This window comes from Xenopus laevis, chromosome 3S, assembly GCF_017654675.1.
Source record: "Xenopus laevis strain J_2021 chromosome 3S, Xenopus_laevis_v10.1, whole genome shotgun sequence".
Classification (NCBI taxonomy): Eukaryota; Metazoa; Chordata; class Amphibia; order Anura; family Pipidae; genus Xenopus; species Xenopus laevis.
Genome location: NC_054376.1, coordinates 105,281,995 through 105,299,102, shown reverse-complemented (window position 1 = coordinate 105,299,102; position 17,108 = coordinate 105,281,995). Strand labels below are relative to the sequence as shown.

Below are 17,108 nucleotides of genomic sequence, written 5' to 3'. Positions count from 1 at the left end.
TAGTGGAGTACCGCAGGGCTCTGTACTAGGTCCCTTGCTTTTCATCTTGTTTATTAATGACCTGGAGGTGGGCATTGAAAATACTGTTTCTATTTTTGCAGATGATACTAAATTGTGCAGAACTATAGGTTCCATGCAGGATGCTGCCACTTTGCAGAGTGATTTGTCTAAGTTGGAAAACAGGGCAGCAAACTGGAAAATGAGGATCAATGTTGATAAATGCAGGTTATGCACTTTGGCAGAAATAATATAATTGCAAGTTATACACTAAGGGGTTTATTTATCAAAATCTGAAAAGTGCTCACTATTTTCTGAAAACGACTGCAAATATATTTTCCACCCTATTTATCAATAAATTTCATAATTTTTTCATATGCGGAAAATGTCACCGTAAAACTGTCAAAAATACTGAATCCTACGTTTTACTGGATTTTGCACACGAAAGCTACGATTGTTACGTAAAATCTCCAGAAAGCAATGATTTTTTTCAAAAACCCAGCGCAATTCAGAAAATCTTCCAATTGGTAACATGCCATCTGCCATTGACTTTTACATGTTCTCGGCAGGTCTGAGTTGGAGTACTGTTTACATCTGACTTTTAACACCATTGGACTAGAGTTTTTTTTACATGCAAAAATTGTATTTTCCCCTTTAACAGTCCAACTAGAAAAATTTTGAAGCTTACTAAATAACCCCCTAAATGGCAGTGTTTTTGTAGATAACAAGTTGTCTAATTTCAGGCAGTGTCATTCTGTGGCTACTAAAGCAAATAAAGGGCATTAACTCAAGGGATGAAAACATATTTTGACTCTTTATAGACCCCAGTTTAGGGCTTCAGTCCCTAAGAAGGATATCAGTGAGCTGGAGTGAGTGCAGAGACTTGCAACTAAACTGGTTAGAGGGATGAAATCTAAATTATGAAGGTAGGTGTTAAGGTTGGGTTGCCTTTCCCTGGAGAAAAGATGCTTGCCAGTGGACATATTTACTCTTTCTAAGTATATTAGAGGGCATTATAGATCGCCAGTGGGAGAAAAATAACTTTTATTTGCAGCAGTGTAAGTGGATCTGCTGGATGTTATTGTTATTCTTTTATTGCCTTTAAGAGTGGCTTGGATGATTTCTTGGACAAGCATAATATTCAAGGCTATAGTGATATTTAAATCTACATTTAATATAGATATTGGAACAGTATATATATATATATATATATATATATATATATATATATATATATATATATATATATATATACATTGGAGTGCGGGTCCTTATCCAATGATTGTATGCTGAAGCTTTGACCCAGCACCCACAGTATCTCCAAGACTGGATCAGAGTGTGAGCGTTTGTCTATATATATATATATAGATATAGATATATATATAGGTATATATATATATATAAAATGGTTGCTGGTGTCCGCACTCTTTTCTTGTTATAGCAGGGGTGCAAGGATGAAAAAGGTCCCCAAGTGGGACCGAAACGTTGGATCTAATGTTGTGTATTCAATAAAACAACACTTCATTCACTAAACTAATGGGAGAGTGCTGATCCTTCACACCACTATATATATATATCAAAAATCGACTAATGTTTCAGCTTGCACTCAAGCCTTTCTCAAAGAGAAAGGCTTGAGTGCAAGCCGAAACGTTAGTCGATTTTTGATCCAAATAAACACCTTTTTTGACCTTATAAGTCCTGTGAGTGCGAGCTTCTTCATCTCTCTCTCTCTCTCTCTCTCTCTCTCTCTCTCTCTCTCTCTATATATATAGTTTCAGTGGGGGGGGTGTAAGTATGTGCTCTGGGTTTCATTTGGAGGGGTTGAACTTGATGGACTTTGGTCTTTTTTCAACCCAACTTAACTATGTAACTTTATGAAACAACTAGTGCTGGTAGATATTAGGGAATGCAGTATCCTTTGTCAAACAGCTACAAATCATAGACATACCTAGTACACCAAAACCATTGCCCAAGGAGAGCAGAGATTGATGTGCTACAGCGCCGAGCTTCCATGTGTTAGAAGTGTGCTGCTATAGACACTCCAAACTGAACAGTGTTCATGGCAATTTTCTGTCCTTGTGCCACCTCTTACATTGTGCAATGATTACCGAAGTGTTGAAGGAAATTAAAATAGAATGGACTGGAAAATCAATTTGCACTATGGGCAATAATATTCAGTTCTACTGAATTATATAAAGTACATTACTGTATGTACTTTGTAGCATAGGGGAAGTATATTTAACTATACATTGGTCCATCTGCATTGTAAAGTAAGGAAAATAACAATACAAATAGTTTAAGCTCATCATTTCAGTGTGAAATGACTTGTATATTTCCTGTTTAGGGCACCTTGACTTTGCTGTATTGCAAGTATATACATTTATAGGTTTTTGTGCTTACTTTGTCTCCTATGCTGGTGAATACATTGCAGCATAAATAATAACACAGTGCAGGAACATATTATTATCTGCGGGGGAAATAAGGGACAGAGGTTTTGGTGAAACCTATTATTAGAATTCCAAATTATGTCATTAAGTGATTGTGCCCACACCTTTGACACTTGTTTGTGAACCAGTTTTCCGCCTACAGCATCACTATACTTCATCTATAAAGAAAGTAAGGAAGGTTCATTCACTTATTGATCATGTTGTGTCTGTGCATTGCATTTTACTGTGATTCCAAAATAAAACATGACAGAGGAGTGCAGTTACTAATATAGGAATTTTGCAATATGCTTAGGGTTTCTGCTGTAATGGTGATATAATATAGGAAATTCCCTGTAGCCATATCATTTAGTGACAGCTTTACTGTACTCTGGGTTAAGAAGCCTAGTCAAAACCTTATCCCAGAACTGCAGAGAGGCAGAAGTAAGTATATCTGGAATGGGCTCCACATCAGAGGCAAGGAATTGACTATGTAAAACAGTGATCCCCAACCAGTAGCTCGTGAGCAACATGTTGCTCTCCAACCCCTTGGATGTTGCTCTCAGTGTCCTCAAACCAGGTGATTATTTTTGAATTCCAGGCTTGGAAGTTAGTTTTAATTGCATAAAAACTAAGTATAGTGCCAAGCAGAGCCTCCTGTAGGCTGCCAGTCTAAATAGGGGCTACCAAATAGCCAATCACAGCCCTTATTTGGCACCCCAAGGAACTTTTTCATGCTTGTGTTGCTCCCCAAATCTTTTTACATTTGAATGTGGCTCACGGGTAATGACTAATAGTTATCAGATGTATGTGTAGGGATGTGATAATTTAGACACCCTCACATAATATTGGCAGGCAAATCTTAAAGGGTTTAGATGCCTAAATGGGTCCTAATAGGGACTTGTGACACTGCTCTGCTTATGTAAGCCCGTGTTATTCTCACAGTGTACTGTAGATGGCACTGTGCTATATTATAAAGGTCTAACCATGCGGTCTGGGTCCATTGCTTTAGCCCTTACCAAGCAGGCAGGAAGGGAATGGGTAGTGGAAACTAGGTGCTTAGGCCCTAGTAAAGTGGATAGCTATACTCTTTCATAGATCACTCTAGGAGTGATAGATAGTTTAGTCAATAACTGATAGTAAGAAATCTAAAAGTGGAATCATTTCTCTAAAGGGCTGGGGGGAAAAGCAAGCACGACACTTCTAAATTGAAGAACAAATATCAAGATTTTGTGATGTAAAATCATTAAAGACAGTATCTATGGTGGGATCTTAATCCTGACCTTGGCATTCAATCAAATCTCATAAACTATGTGCTGTTATATATATATATCTATATATATATATATATATATCTATATATATATATATATATATATATATATATATATATATATATATATATATATATATATATATATACAGTATGTGTATTCTGCTGTGACGAGGTGTTCAGCAGCCCACAGGCAGTCAGTGGGAAAAATAATACTTGCATGAATGGAAAGCTTTGCTCAAATGTTTAATTATAACATGGAGAACAAATTTGCCACCCACATGTTATTCAGAATGATAACTTTGCTTTGTTCTAATACACAGCCAGAGAAAAACCTTCACTCCCTGTGACATTAGAAGAATGGGATGCTGCAGGTCTGAGGTCAGGAAAGGAACAAACGCTTCAGAATAAAGGGAAGTGGGATCTTCAGATGCAGATAGTAACATCCACCCCCAGGAGAAACCTACTAATTTGGCCTTGAATGGTGAGCAATGCAAGCTGTTTCCTGCTTCTCATTCCTTCGTCTTTTGGCTAGAACAGTTTGTTTGTCTCCAGTCTTAAAGACAAGTCAGTTGCCAAAAATCATTTTACTCCTAAAGATAAGACAGTATAGCAATCAATGGAAGCCTTGCAATGAATAAAACATAGATTACTGCACTAATTGACTCTATTTGAGGATGTGTTTGTTCCCGATGTTAAAATATGTAGAATGGCTTTCTAGGAAAAATTTGATTTCTTACAAGAAAAAATAAATTGCAGGGCTGAATGTTCTGCTGGTATAAACTGCACTGTAGGTATAAACATAATTTGGATCAGTTATAAGACAAGGTATAATTGGGCATAGTCCCTGAAGCCTTGAAAGAGAAGGAAAGCTCCACGACAGTTTATTGCCAACAGATTAGCCACAATATTTATTATGCAGAATGCTTTACCATCCCTGAGTAAACAGCTCTAGACACTGTCTCTGTTTGTTTAGGATAGAAGCTGCCATATAAGCAAAATGAGCATGCTCAAGCCCTGCCCTGGAGGTGTATGCTTAAAACAGGAAGTCTGATACAGAAGTCCATGTGTACACAATAGAAGGAAAGAAATGTGGTGTTTCTTTCGACAGAGGACTCAAAGCAGCATTACTTTGAGGGTTTACTGGTGTATTTATATAGACATTTCTGATAAAGCTTACTTACTTTTAGCCTCTCCTTCTCCTTTGAGAACTCATTTTCAAAGTAAAGTACTCCAATCACTCATTTTTCAAATTTTCTTAGGAATTCCAGAGTAATTGCAATTGCGATGTAGCATCAAATGCAGCTTGTGAGTGATGCTTCAATATGGGAGAAAATGAACTACCAATTTATGAAATGCATGCTAACCTCAGCACATGGTCTCATATTGGGGATCTCAAGACCCCATAGATTCCAAGGCAGAGTTTTGGAAAAACATGTTCCCCATCTTCCAATCATGGTTTATCTGGAGTTTTGGGATTCCAACTGGGATTAGTCAGTATGAGTTTTTATGAAAAAACATGTGTAATTATATATATGATAAAAAATTGACTCCTAGTGGGTATGGTATAACTTCTGGCAAGCCAATGCATGTGGCATCAATAGCAATATTAGCCACTCCCATGAATGCAAGCCACTAGAGCAGTGATCCCCAACCAGTAGCTCGTGAGCAACATGTTGCTCTCCAAACCCTTAGATGTTGCTCCCAGTGGCCTCAAAGCAGGTGCTTATTTTTAAATTCCAGACTTATAGGCAATTTTTGGCTGCATAAAAACCAGGTGCACTGCCAAACAGAGCCTCAATGTAGTTTGACAATCCACACAGGGGCTACAAAATGGCAGACACAGCCTTTATTTGGCACCCAGGAACATTTTTCATGCTAGTGTTGCTCCCCAACTCCTTTTACTTCTGAATGTTGCTCACGGGTTCTAAAGGTTGGGGATCCCTGCACTAGAGGAACCTTGGAATTATTGTTTGCTTTAATGGGAAAAAATGCCAAAAAATGGGTTAGTTGTGGTCTGATTTATCTCACCAGTGTAGATGCCCATGGAAACCAAACAGCTCTTTGCTTTCATGTTTAACTGGTAGTAGATATTCATTTAGATAATGCCCTGGTCAACCCTGAACCCAAGACCCCAGAATTACACTACAGTAGGCAGCAATACAAATAAAATGGTAATTTAATAAAAAGTCTTTCTGCATTTAGGGTCCCATAGCAGCCAATCAGATGTTTCAGCTAACCAGCAAATGCTACCTGCTGATGTGTTACTACACAAGTAACTTAAGACCATACAGTTACTATACAGCTGATTGGCCAACATGGAAAACCCTTGCTGACTGATGACCCCTACTGGCATGCAAATGGTTTCCAAGTTCAACCAAAATAAGAATGGAGTTATACATCTTTAAGCAAAATTGCAGCAATCATAAACAGTACCAATTTCTCTTTAAATATAAAACTTGCAGACACTTTATTTAGGGGTACCCTTAACAATTTTTGGATTCAATCAAATTCTGAATAGTCCAATATAGACTGAAATGAATCTGAACCATAATTTATATATTCAAAATTAAATAAATTACAAAAACTGATTAGCAGTAACATTTACAGATAGATTTTAAAATCATTGAAATGCTTAAATTTATGTCTATTTAAAAGTTCCTTAGATTTAAATTTAAGCTGGCTTCTTAATGATTTAATAGTCTGAATCAGCAGTGCCAAGAACAGCAAGTGACAGATTCTGCATTGATCAGCAATTACATTGATAAATAGGTTTTTAAAACAGAGAATGCAACATTATTATATATTGGAAAGTTACACAGAATTATAGTCTCAAAATATTGTTTTTAAATGTAAATCCCCATTAAAAGTTTGAGTTTTGTTTTGCAGGTGATTTATAAAGTTCCATTGCTATAATACAGTGTTATTCTAGCAAGCCTGTCCTATCCAGTTCTGGCGACTATGCATTTGACACACTTGAAAAATTGCTTATAATTTTCTTAGTTGTTACTTCCTGAAGAATATTTTACAATGTTAACTGTATTTATTAAATAATGATTATATCGCCATCCCTCGGATTAGAAAGGACTGTACAGAATCTTTGCTGGGATCAGTTATACTTGTATGCTTACATCCATCTGAACACTTTTAGATTCATTCCCATCCATTCACACATGCATTTTACAGTGCAGAGATATTCATTTATACTTTATTCAAAAACTGGCTTTAATAAGTCTTTAATAAGGAGGATCCGAATCTCACACGGGGAAATCCAATCACATGAAGCTAGTGGTAATATCACAAACCTTTCCGGCCATGGCTACAACAGTGGTAGAAAAGACTTGAAAGGCGCACAAGAATCCCACTTGGTTTCAGCAGACACGGAAAATTCATTCAGTGTTGAAATCCATCTTTTATTAATCCAACGATTAAAAACATACTGTATACATAAGGAGAGAGAAAGGCTCAAGGCTAATGATTTTCATAATAATTGGTAGCCACTTCCTATCTATTGCTTTTTCAGCCACTTACAGGCATTGTGCACTATTAAAGTAAATGGGGCATTTCTTGTTTTTTTATGGTTTCATTTATCTGGAATAAGACAGTAATGGTAATTTACTATAACCCGGTACTAAAGCACTAATGAGCACAAGTGTACAGTACATGCTTAGTGCTCACTTTAGAAGTACTTGAGCCCCAGAGTAACTGTATTCTGCAGACCACAACATAAGGAGACACAGATAGCCCTGTCCTTACAGGGCCCAATTCACATCTGAATAATATGCAAGTTAGGGGTTGAACGGGGGGAAGGATACATATGTGCCTCCACCCCTCCTCTTGGATAAAGCTCTGACTAACGGGTTTCAATGGGCATGCAGCAGGCCTCTGAACTCGAAAAATGAGCACTGGGCCTTCCTCCCTTTTATGGTGCAAAGTGCATAAGAATACAAAAATTTCAGACAATTTAAATTTTGCCAAAATCCACTAGCATTAAAGAGAAGGTGAAATTATGTGGTTAAGGCATTTTTAGCCCTGCAATAGTATATTCAATATACATTAGCTGTACTTCATAAAAATGCTCCCATGAAGCCCATATCTTCCAAACACTGGACAGCCATTGGTTGATATAAAAGGCTAGGGAGCAGACACTAGCTATTTGTGCAACAGGCTGCAATTTTTTTGGGAAAAACAGACCACATGGCAAAATGTTAGTGTAGATTCCCAAAAAAATTGTACCAAAGCAACTATTCCAAGCAAAAAAGTTTGTATACTGTATCTCTTATGGTGACTCAACTCATGGAAAGATCTCTTATCCAGAAATGTATCTTCAGTTCAGTTTTCCACAGGAACACAGCAGAGAGGAAGACAGCTACAACTCCAGTACCCTGCAGGACTGCAATGCCTACAGTGATTTTAAAATGCTCAAATAACGTGTGTAAGAAGAAATTCCCATCATCTTTTGAGGTACTGTTCATTTTACTGACAAAAAGGAATTCTTCGTAGTTTGCTGAAATTCTAGCATTCATAATAAATACTATAGTGGCCCCAGATCCTACCTGAAAGCCATTCTTTACATCACTGCAAGTTTTTGCTGAATTTAATGAGTTGTTAAAAGTTTGGCAAAGCAGGAAACAACTTCACTGTAGCTTTACATTATTAAGTAAAATTGCTGATATTTGAAACTGAATAAAACCAAACTGCCTAGCACAAGTGCAAAAATGAAATACATTATTTACAAAAGGAACCTATTTAAATGTATTTTACTCTCACAATTATAATTAAAGTTTCAACAGTAAAGACTCCTCTACTTCCCTGACCTTTTATGATTTGGTCAATTAGTCTATATTTTAAGCATATCCAGTAAGAAGTATAGTTAGATTATAAGGTGGTTGTCCCATGATTGATCTATCTGCCTACAAATATAATTGGAATTAAGAAATATACTCTTTTTGGAACTGAGGACTGTTTCTAGTGTTCTAGGAAGAAAATTTCAAAGACTTACTAATGTTTACTGTTTACTGTTACCAGGAATAAACAAAATGCTTGCGATTGATTCAATGGTTGAAAAGCTGAAGACGGACTAGGCAGAACTCGTGGGATAGAATGGCTATGCGTATACATCTGTGTGAAACATGGGTCAGAATGGCAATGAAAGTAACAATGTTAAAGCTATGTATGGTAATTTTTTGCTGGACAAAATGGTTTAAGTGCATAGGGATGTATACTTAGATTGTTTAGAATGAATTAGAAAACATGGTTATTTGTGCCAGATAGGACTAAGGAATGTGCATCAAAAACACATTCAGTAATGTAAGCTTAAAAAAATAATAACTATATTACTCTTTGAAAACAGGTAATTCATTAGCACGAATCACATCTCTAGATTCATCATAAACTAATCTTCTACCAAAATTCATAAACATAGATAGTTATACCATTTCAGTTTAAAAACAATTAATTGCTGTAATGGGATGGTCCCCTTAGTGTGGCTTTAATTCAGGGGTGTAACTATAGAGGAAGCAGACCCTGCGGCTTCAGGGGGCCCCAGGAGCTAAGGGGCCCCATGAGACCCTAATTCATATATAATTTCAATAAATATTGGTAAAACAGGTCAGCCTCCAGACATTTTGGGGGCCTGAAAAATAACTTGCTGTGGGGCCCAGAAATATCTAGTTACACCACCGCATTAATTCATTGTAGCCACTGAGTTAGTTGACTTTTAGGGGGTTATTAATCAAAATCTGAATTTATCTGATTTTTTTTAAATTAAAAAGTCGACCAAACTAGAATCCACGATTTGAACTTATATATTATTTAAAAAGTACGATTTAATTGGATTGGGGAAAAACTGGTTAAAATCAAAAAAAAAGCCAGAATTCTTCGGATTTTTGCCCTGAAAAGTCCGAAATAGTCAGATTTTCTGGCTAATTCCAGCACAGACCACAGAAACTTCCAAATAGGATAGGGACCTCTCCCACTGACTAATATACAACTAATATACAGCCTATGAGTAAGTGCCCCAACAGGCACAAAACGCGTTAGGCCTCTATCCATTATGTCCTAATAAATGCTTTTGTACTTTTGTTTACCCAAGGCTGATTTTTTGGAGGGACTCACAACTATTGCTTTTTCATGGATATGCACCTGTGGACTGGGGTGAACTGTGAGTATGTCCTCCTCTTTATACTATTTTTTTTTACATATTATTGAAATTCCATCTACTGTGGTAGTGCCCACACTGGCCTTTGGCTCCTACTCTTTATGTTTTTTAACAAACTCCGGAGGTCTGAGATGCTGGATTTTTTAGATTCTGACTTTTTTAAGCATTGGGCTTTAATAAATAGCAAAAAAATTTAGTTTTTTTCCCACTAAAAATTCAAAATTTATATTAAAATTTTTTCAACATTCAGACTTTAATAAATAACCCCTTAAATGTCCATGTTGGATCATAAATTCATGAATAAACAAAGTGCTGTGCTCTTATACAATGAGGAAATAACAGGTTGATATGGGTTACTATTCATGCATAAACTACAGTATTAAATCAAAATTTATATAACACTGTAGATGTGATGTACAGATCACTATAGAGGTTGGGTTGGAAAACAACTGAACTCCTTGAAAAATATGAGGACATGGAACCAGAATTGGTATAATTACAAACTTTCTATGTACATTATCTATCCCTTTCTCTATCTCTGTTGAAAGCTATATATAACTATTTCTAAATAGGGCTGGCATATATTATAAGACAATGTGTCAGCTATTGGAGCAAATCACAAGGTCAAAGAATATTTATTGGTGCTAATGATAATAGCTAAGGATCCTGTGGCCATAACAGGACTAATGAGGTTCATGTGGGCATTTTAATATGCTTGTCATAAACACACAATTAGAAGGCTGCAGAAATGTTGCAGTTTGCCATTTCTTGCTTTCATACATAGATTTCTGCCCACTACACACCCACCAGGCAAATAGCTGACACAGTTTTCTCAGGCTTCTTGAAAACCAATGTCAGACCCAAATAGCTTTTCTCTTGTACTGGAAACCTGCCTAATTGTGTAAAACCGTAGAAATGATATTAAAATAAAGATTCCATTATTCAGAGGATAAGAGAGCAGTCATAGAAATGGCTTTCTCTACATTCTTTGCCCATAATGCCTAAGTCTAATTTTATGACTTAAAGTGATATTGGCATATATAAAAGAAAAACTTGTTTGTTTTGACATGGCAAAGAAATATGAAAGTGTTTCCTGTTTTTTTGTAGCACCACTAACTCCCACTGCAGCTGCTGTTGTTTTTCTCCATATTAATTTTCACCCTACTTGTACTCTAGTGTTATAATGGATAGGCTTTCCCATATACAGTGATTTCCCTTAATGATGACTAAATGGTTTCTGGTCATTAAACAAAAATTAATTTTAGACAGAGGGGGACCAGAATGAACACATACCACGCTTTTTAAATTATCAATACATTAGCCAACACCCACATCACCCATGTAAAAAAAGTAACTGCTTAGTTACTTAGTCAACAAACTGACCACAGTTAGTTGATAATTAGAGTCAGCTGTTTGAAAACAGCCAGGATTGATTCCAGCCAACTCTGTTGAATTTAAAACTCATTATATATATTGAACCTTAACACGATAATCAAGTAGTCATCACAATGTTTCTACAACAACCAAAGGAAATTCCAGAAGGGGTGGGAAAAAAACTTGTTGAAATACAGCATTGCTATTAAGGAACCATACATTTAGCACTAAAAAACTTACCAATGTGTTTAAAGTAAAGCAGTTCTGAATAGAATAGGGGGAACCTTCTAAACAAGCATGGGAAACAAGGATATTAAATTATAGGAACCATTTCATTGCAAGGCAGTATTGCCATTACCAACATTGCTACACAAATAAATGTCCATTGTGCTTGGTAGTTCTGTGCCTGTTGAAATCTGGTTTTTCTTTTTATTCTAAAGAAAATCCATTGCAGAATAATTAGAATTATGGAAAACGGCTTTTCTGAAAAGAAATTGAATTGTCATGATCTGCAGTAACACATATTTTATAGGGATAGAGGCATGATCACCACTTTGCTTTTTTGTAGCTGTTGTGAAGATGGAAGAACTAGAACCAACATGCAGCCAAAAAAAGCACCAGAAATTTAGGAGCGAGAAATGTAAATGTAATGAGAACAGCAATTAATACATGTATGGCTCAGTATGAAATTTAGTTCACATCCTCTCCTTATTCTCCTTATTCGTTTTGAATATAATTTATTTTTCTATACATAGAAAACAACCACTAATTTGCATGGGCTTAGAACATTTTTTTCAATTTGCTACTCAGGAGTAAAAATCCTTTCTGGCTTCAAAATGGTAATGTGACCACTCCCTGGATAAACATCATATAAGGGGTCATTCTCAATGAGGTGTTTCTGTCAAGGAAAAATATGTTTGAACCTGAATGGAAACTTATAGGGATTCTGTCATGATTTTTATGATGTAGTTTTTATTTCTAAATTACAATGTTTACACTGCAAATAATTCACTCTACAATATAAAATTTCATTCCTGAACCAGCAAGTGTATTATTTTTAGTTATAATTGTTGTGTAGGCAGCCATTTCAGGTCATTTTGCCTGGTCATGTGCTTTTAGAAAGAGCCAGGATGTAACTGCTTTCTGGCAGGCTGTTGTTTCTCCTACTTAATGTAACTGAATGTGTCTCAGTGGGATCTGGATTTTACTATTGAGCGCTGTTCTTAGATCTACCAGGCAGCTGTTATCTTGTGTTAGGGAGCTGTTATCTGGTTACCTTCCCATTGTTCTGTTGTTCGGCTGCTGGGGGGGAAGGGAGGGGGGTTATATCACTCCAACTTGCAGTACAGCAGTAAAGACTGACTGAAATTTTTCAGAGCACAATTCACATGACTGGGGACTCCTGGAAAACTGACAATATGTCTAGCCCCATGTCAGATTTCAAAAGCATAAAAAAAAATCTGTTTGCTCTTTTGAGAAACGGATTTCAGTGCAGAATTCTGCTGGAGCAACACTATTAAATGATGCGTCATGCATTTTGTCCCGTCACAGTAACCCTTTAAGGAACATGAATGATGAGTTTTGTTCAGGTTCTGTTTAAAGTTTATTTTGCCTCTCCCTAGAGCAGTCATTCTCACATGCACTTTCCACTAAGGGCTTGTATAGGAAATTTGCATCTAGGCCTCCCTCATTCTAAACACCAGGGCAGAGTTACAGGTGTCTGTAACACAACTTGATCTCTGACCAAAGATGACCTTCTAAATGAGTGAAATCTTTCCCCAGGTTTCACCACAAAAAAACACCCATAAACTCCAATGTATTGTAATAAAAACTGTACTGTTTGAATAAAGTTGCTGTGAAAAAGGATTATAGATTGCATTTTGTAAGTTTTTCTGCAAAGTAAAATGGGACTGATTTGCCCCACACTAACAAACGCAAACTTTAAATACTCTTAATATACCAAAACCATATCAACTTAAAGTTCAGTTCAAGGTGAACTTGCACTTAAAGATGGTACCGACATGAATTAAGCTGGCCATATATGTACAGATAAGATCATATATTTTTCCTGGTGCATGTATGGTCACCCAGATGATATGCATTTCCTATGAAATACATAGGATCAGGCTGGTTTGACATATAAAGACAGATGAAAACGTGAACTTTCCAGAGGAGCCAATGTTCCTCTTCACCTTCCTCCAGGCCCGGACTGGCAATCTGTGGGTTCTGGCAAATGCCAGAGGGGCTGCTATAAGGTCCCATAGCAATTCAGTATTTAGTGGGCTGGTAGGGGTTTTATGGACCTCTGTGTGGGCTGATTGGGCCTCTGTGTACCTGAAATTCCAGGGCCTATTTTAATTCTCAGTCCGGACCTGCCTTCCTCTATACCATTTACTCATACTGTCTGCCTGTACAAACAGTGATCTCTGCTCAGATCTTAAATGTGTAGACTTTAAAGCTTTGATGTTATAAACAGAATAAATTGTAAATTTTAAGATCTGGGGCAAAAGTAATCTCAAACTTTAGCATTGTCTGGAACATCTTTTCCTATTTAAGGACAGGTCGTCATGAGTAGAGAACTTTATCATGGTGTTCTCTAACATATTTGGAGTGTAAAAAATGAACAAAGACAAAGGTCTGGAATAAAACAGAACAGGAAAAATCAACGCTAATTGTTTTCCAGAATTCAATACTAAACTGTCGGCTTAAAAATATATGAAAATCATTTTACAGGGAATGCTCGTGCATTTTTCCATTCAATAAATGAACAAATTGTACACAATGAATGAAGTTTATCTTTTTTGTAGCAACATTATAATTGCATATTTTATCAAAGTGTTTTTTTATGTAAGTGATTGTTATCTTTAGTTGAAATGATCAAAAACATCTGCTTTCCATTAAACTGCACAATGTTCTCATTTTGCAAAATGTTCATCTTTTTCCCCCCAAATTAAAGAGGCACTGACATGGGGAGTAAATAGAATTTGCTGGGTCTGTAGCTGGGTTCTTCTTCAACCATCAGTTAGGTATACTATGGCTGAAAATGACATCTCTTAGTATGAGCCATAAGGCCAAGGACAGAAGGAGCGTTGTCTTTGCTGCTCCATTTATTTGAATAAGATCACTTGCGTGAAGTCAACACACAGATTAGTCAAGCAGAAAAATGCCTGCTTTTGGCAAGACCTCCTCTCCGCTGTCTAGGACTGCACACAAGCAGATCTCATACATATCAATGGAGATGGGGTATGGTGCAGATCCGCTTTTCTCAGCCTAAAAAAAATTACACAGGCCGAGAGTAGTAGAGCCAACAATCCATCTGCCCTTGGCCTTAGGCACATACATTTTGAGGCTAGCACACAAATTGTGGTGTGCAGAGAAGATTTAGTAACAATATTTATCAAAATCTGACCAAATCTGCATGGGTTAGTTCTGGATTTTTTACTGGATTTTTGCCTGAAACCACAAAATCTTCGGATTAAGTTTTTGGCATTCAGACTAATAAATAACCCCCTTAATTTAGAAATACTTTGAACCCACCTATGTCTACGCACACAAATCTTTGTATGAGTGCACACAAAAGATAAGCCTGCATTGGTTACTTTTGATATTGTTGAACTAGTGTGAGAAACTTGCCTGGTGGTCTAGTGGGGGTGCATTGGGGACGCCTGCCGTGTCTGCTTCCTCCGGCACCTTCCTAGTTTGTGCGCTGCATCTTCTGGCTTTTCACATGTCTTCAGCCAATTCCGGCTATATTCGCCACAGTTGCGTCTGATGTCATTGTGCGGGTGCGAAATTCTAATATTTAAAGGCGCAGGTGCCTTTTGTGCATTGTCCAACGTAGAGGTCTATTTGCGATTCTGAGTCCTTCTAATTTGTTCTTGACCCTGCCTGATCCTGACCAAGTCTTGTTTTGCCTGTTCCGACCTCTGCCTATACTTTGAACACTCTTTCGGATTCTGTCTTGATGCTGTATTATTGGTATTCTAACCCGGCCTTTGACCTCCTGATACTGTACCGCTCTGCCCGTTTGATGTTTGACCCGGCCTTTGATTCCGACTACACTTCTTGTTCTCAATTTCCTGTACCACCTGCAGTTCCCATGCCTATCCAGAATCCTACCCTGGTCCTCTCACACTAAAAACTGGGGGCACCCGAGTAGTGGAGGGCTCCTCCTGAAGCCAAAGGTGGCTATTATAGGTGGAAGAATGAGCCATGACTGGGACCTTGGGGATTGTTCTGGTTTTGGGATACCAATTGTAGCAACTAGGCATGCCTCAGAATTAAAAGTTGTATTTTATCAACCCTTGATATACAGTAATAATAGATTAAAATTTGCACAATGTGTTTTGCATTATGCAAGCATGGGCATTATACATTAAATAATACTTACTGAAAAATACAGATTATTCATTGTCAGCACAGAACCAGTATTATATAAGGGATTAGATATTATTATATAAGTATTATATAAAAAAGAATTGAACAAAACAATCGCCATGTTGTAGGCGAATGCACTCACAATCCTGTGTTGAAGAATTAATTGCCAGTAATAAAATAGCTGTCATATTTGCAGCCTTAATCAGCAACTACTATATAATTTCAGCAGCAGTAGTCAGACTATGGATGCAGAGTGGTGTAGGTTGATATAATGCAGTAGTGTTCTTAATTTTATGTGCCATTTCCTCTTTGTGTACACAGTTTTGGTTAAGGACAACTTAACATTATGGGGGTTATTGATCAAGGTCCGAATATCCGAACCTCGAATAATTCGTAGTTTTCAGAGGGACTTTATTAAAGTCCAATGGTCTAAAAACTCAGAATCTGAAACCCCCAGCATCTAAAAGCTCAATGGGGAAGGTTCCAGTGTCTGCGCTGATGTCTGTACTGATATCCGATGAGTTTGTGGTTTCTGTCTTTTTTCTTCATAAATAAGGTCCATTCGGGCAATCGGAGTTGCTCGGATTTCTAACTTATAAATACTGAGATAAATTTGGACCTTGATAAATAACCCTCTATAAAAAGGTTTTTCAGATATAGTTGCTGAAGCAATCCCTCTGCTATAGTTTTATCAAGGCCAGAACCAGCCTTCAGAATGGTTTTCAAGGAATGTTTAGTAAAGGAAATAGGCATACAGAGATCTCCCAAAAAGGACTTCATGTTATCAAGTAGACTGCAGTGATCCCCAACCAGTAGCTCGTGAGCCACATGTTGCTCTCCAACCACTTGGATGTTGCTCCCAGTGGCCTCAAAGCAGGAGCTTATTTTTGAATTCCCGGCTTGGAGGCAAGTTTTAGTTGCTTAAAAAACAGATGTACTGCCAAACAGAGCCTCAATGTAGGTTACCGGTCCACATAGGGGCTACCAAATGGCCAATCACAGCACTTTTTTGGCAGTCCAAAAACATTTTTCATGCTTGTGTTGCTCCCCAACTCCTTTTACTTCTCAATGTTGCTCACGGGTTCAGAAGGTTGGGGATCCCTGAAGTAGAGCATATAAGCATTCCCCCACATAATTCACCACAACTTCTCTATTTAATATGTTCCAACTTAGGACTTGTTTTTAGAAGAGGTTTTAGCCATATATTGTAATTCTATTTAAGATGCCATTAGTATAATTCAAATTAGTAAAATTCAAATTATGAATATGTATTCTCTATGTGCTACTAAGCAGAATCAACATAATAAAGTAAAATATTTCTGAACACCCCAGGACTGATAGAGAACATACTGCGATAAAAACATGACTTCTGCTTCAAAGAAAATATTTGTGTACGCCCTGCATAGAAATAAGTGGTTTGGCATTTTTAGTGTTATGAAATTTACACTATACTTCATGCTTCAGAGCAATGCACATGAAAACAACAGAGAGAGAGAATAAAGTA

General features: G+C 37.0%; 1 long non-coding RNA gene across 1 annotated transcript; it reads left to right on the top strand.

Moving 5' to 3' along the window:
• The first annotated feature begins 4,019 nt into the window (after positions 1-4,019).
• LOC108713248 lies at positions 4,020-12,266 on the top strand. The gene is made up of 5 exons (XR_001935134.2): positions 4,020-4,177; positions 8,025-8,157; positions 8,722-8,871; positions 9,788-9,856; positions 11,796-12,266. It is a non-coding gene; the product is annotated as an uncharacterized LOC108713248 (long non-coding RNA).
• The last annotated feature ends 4,842 nt before the right edge of the window (positions 12,267-17,108 follow it).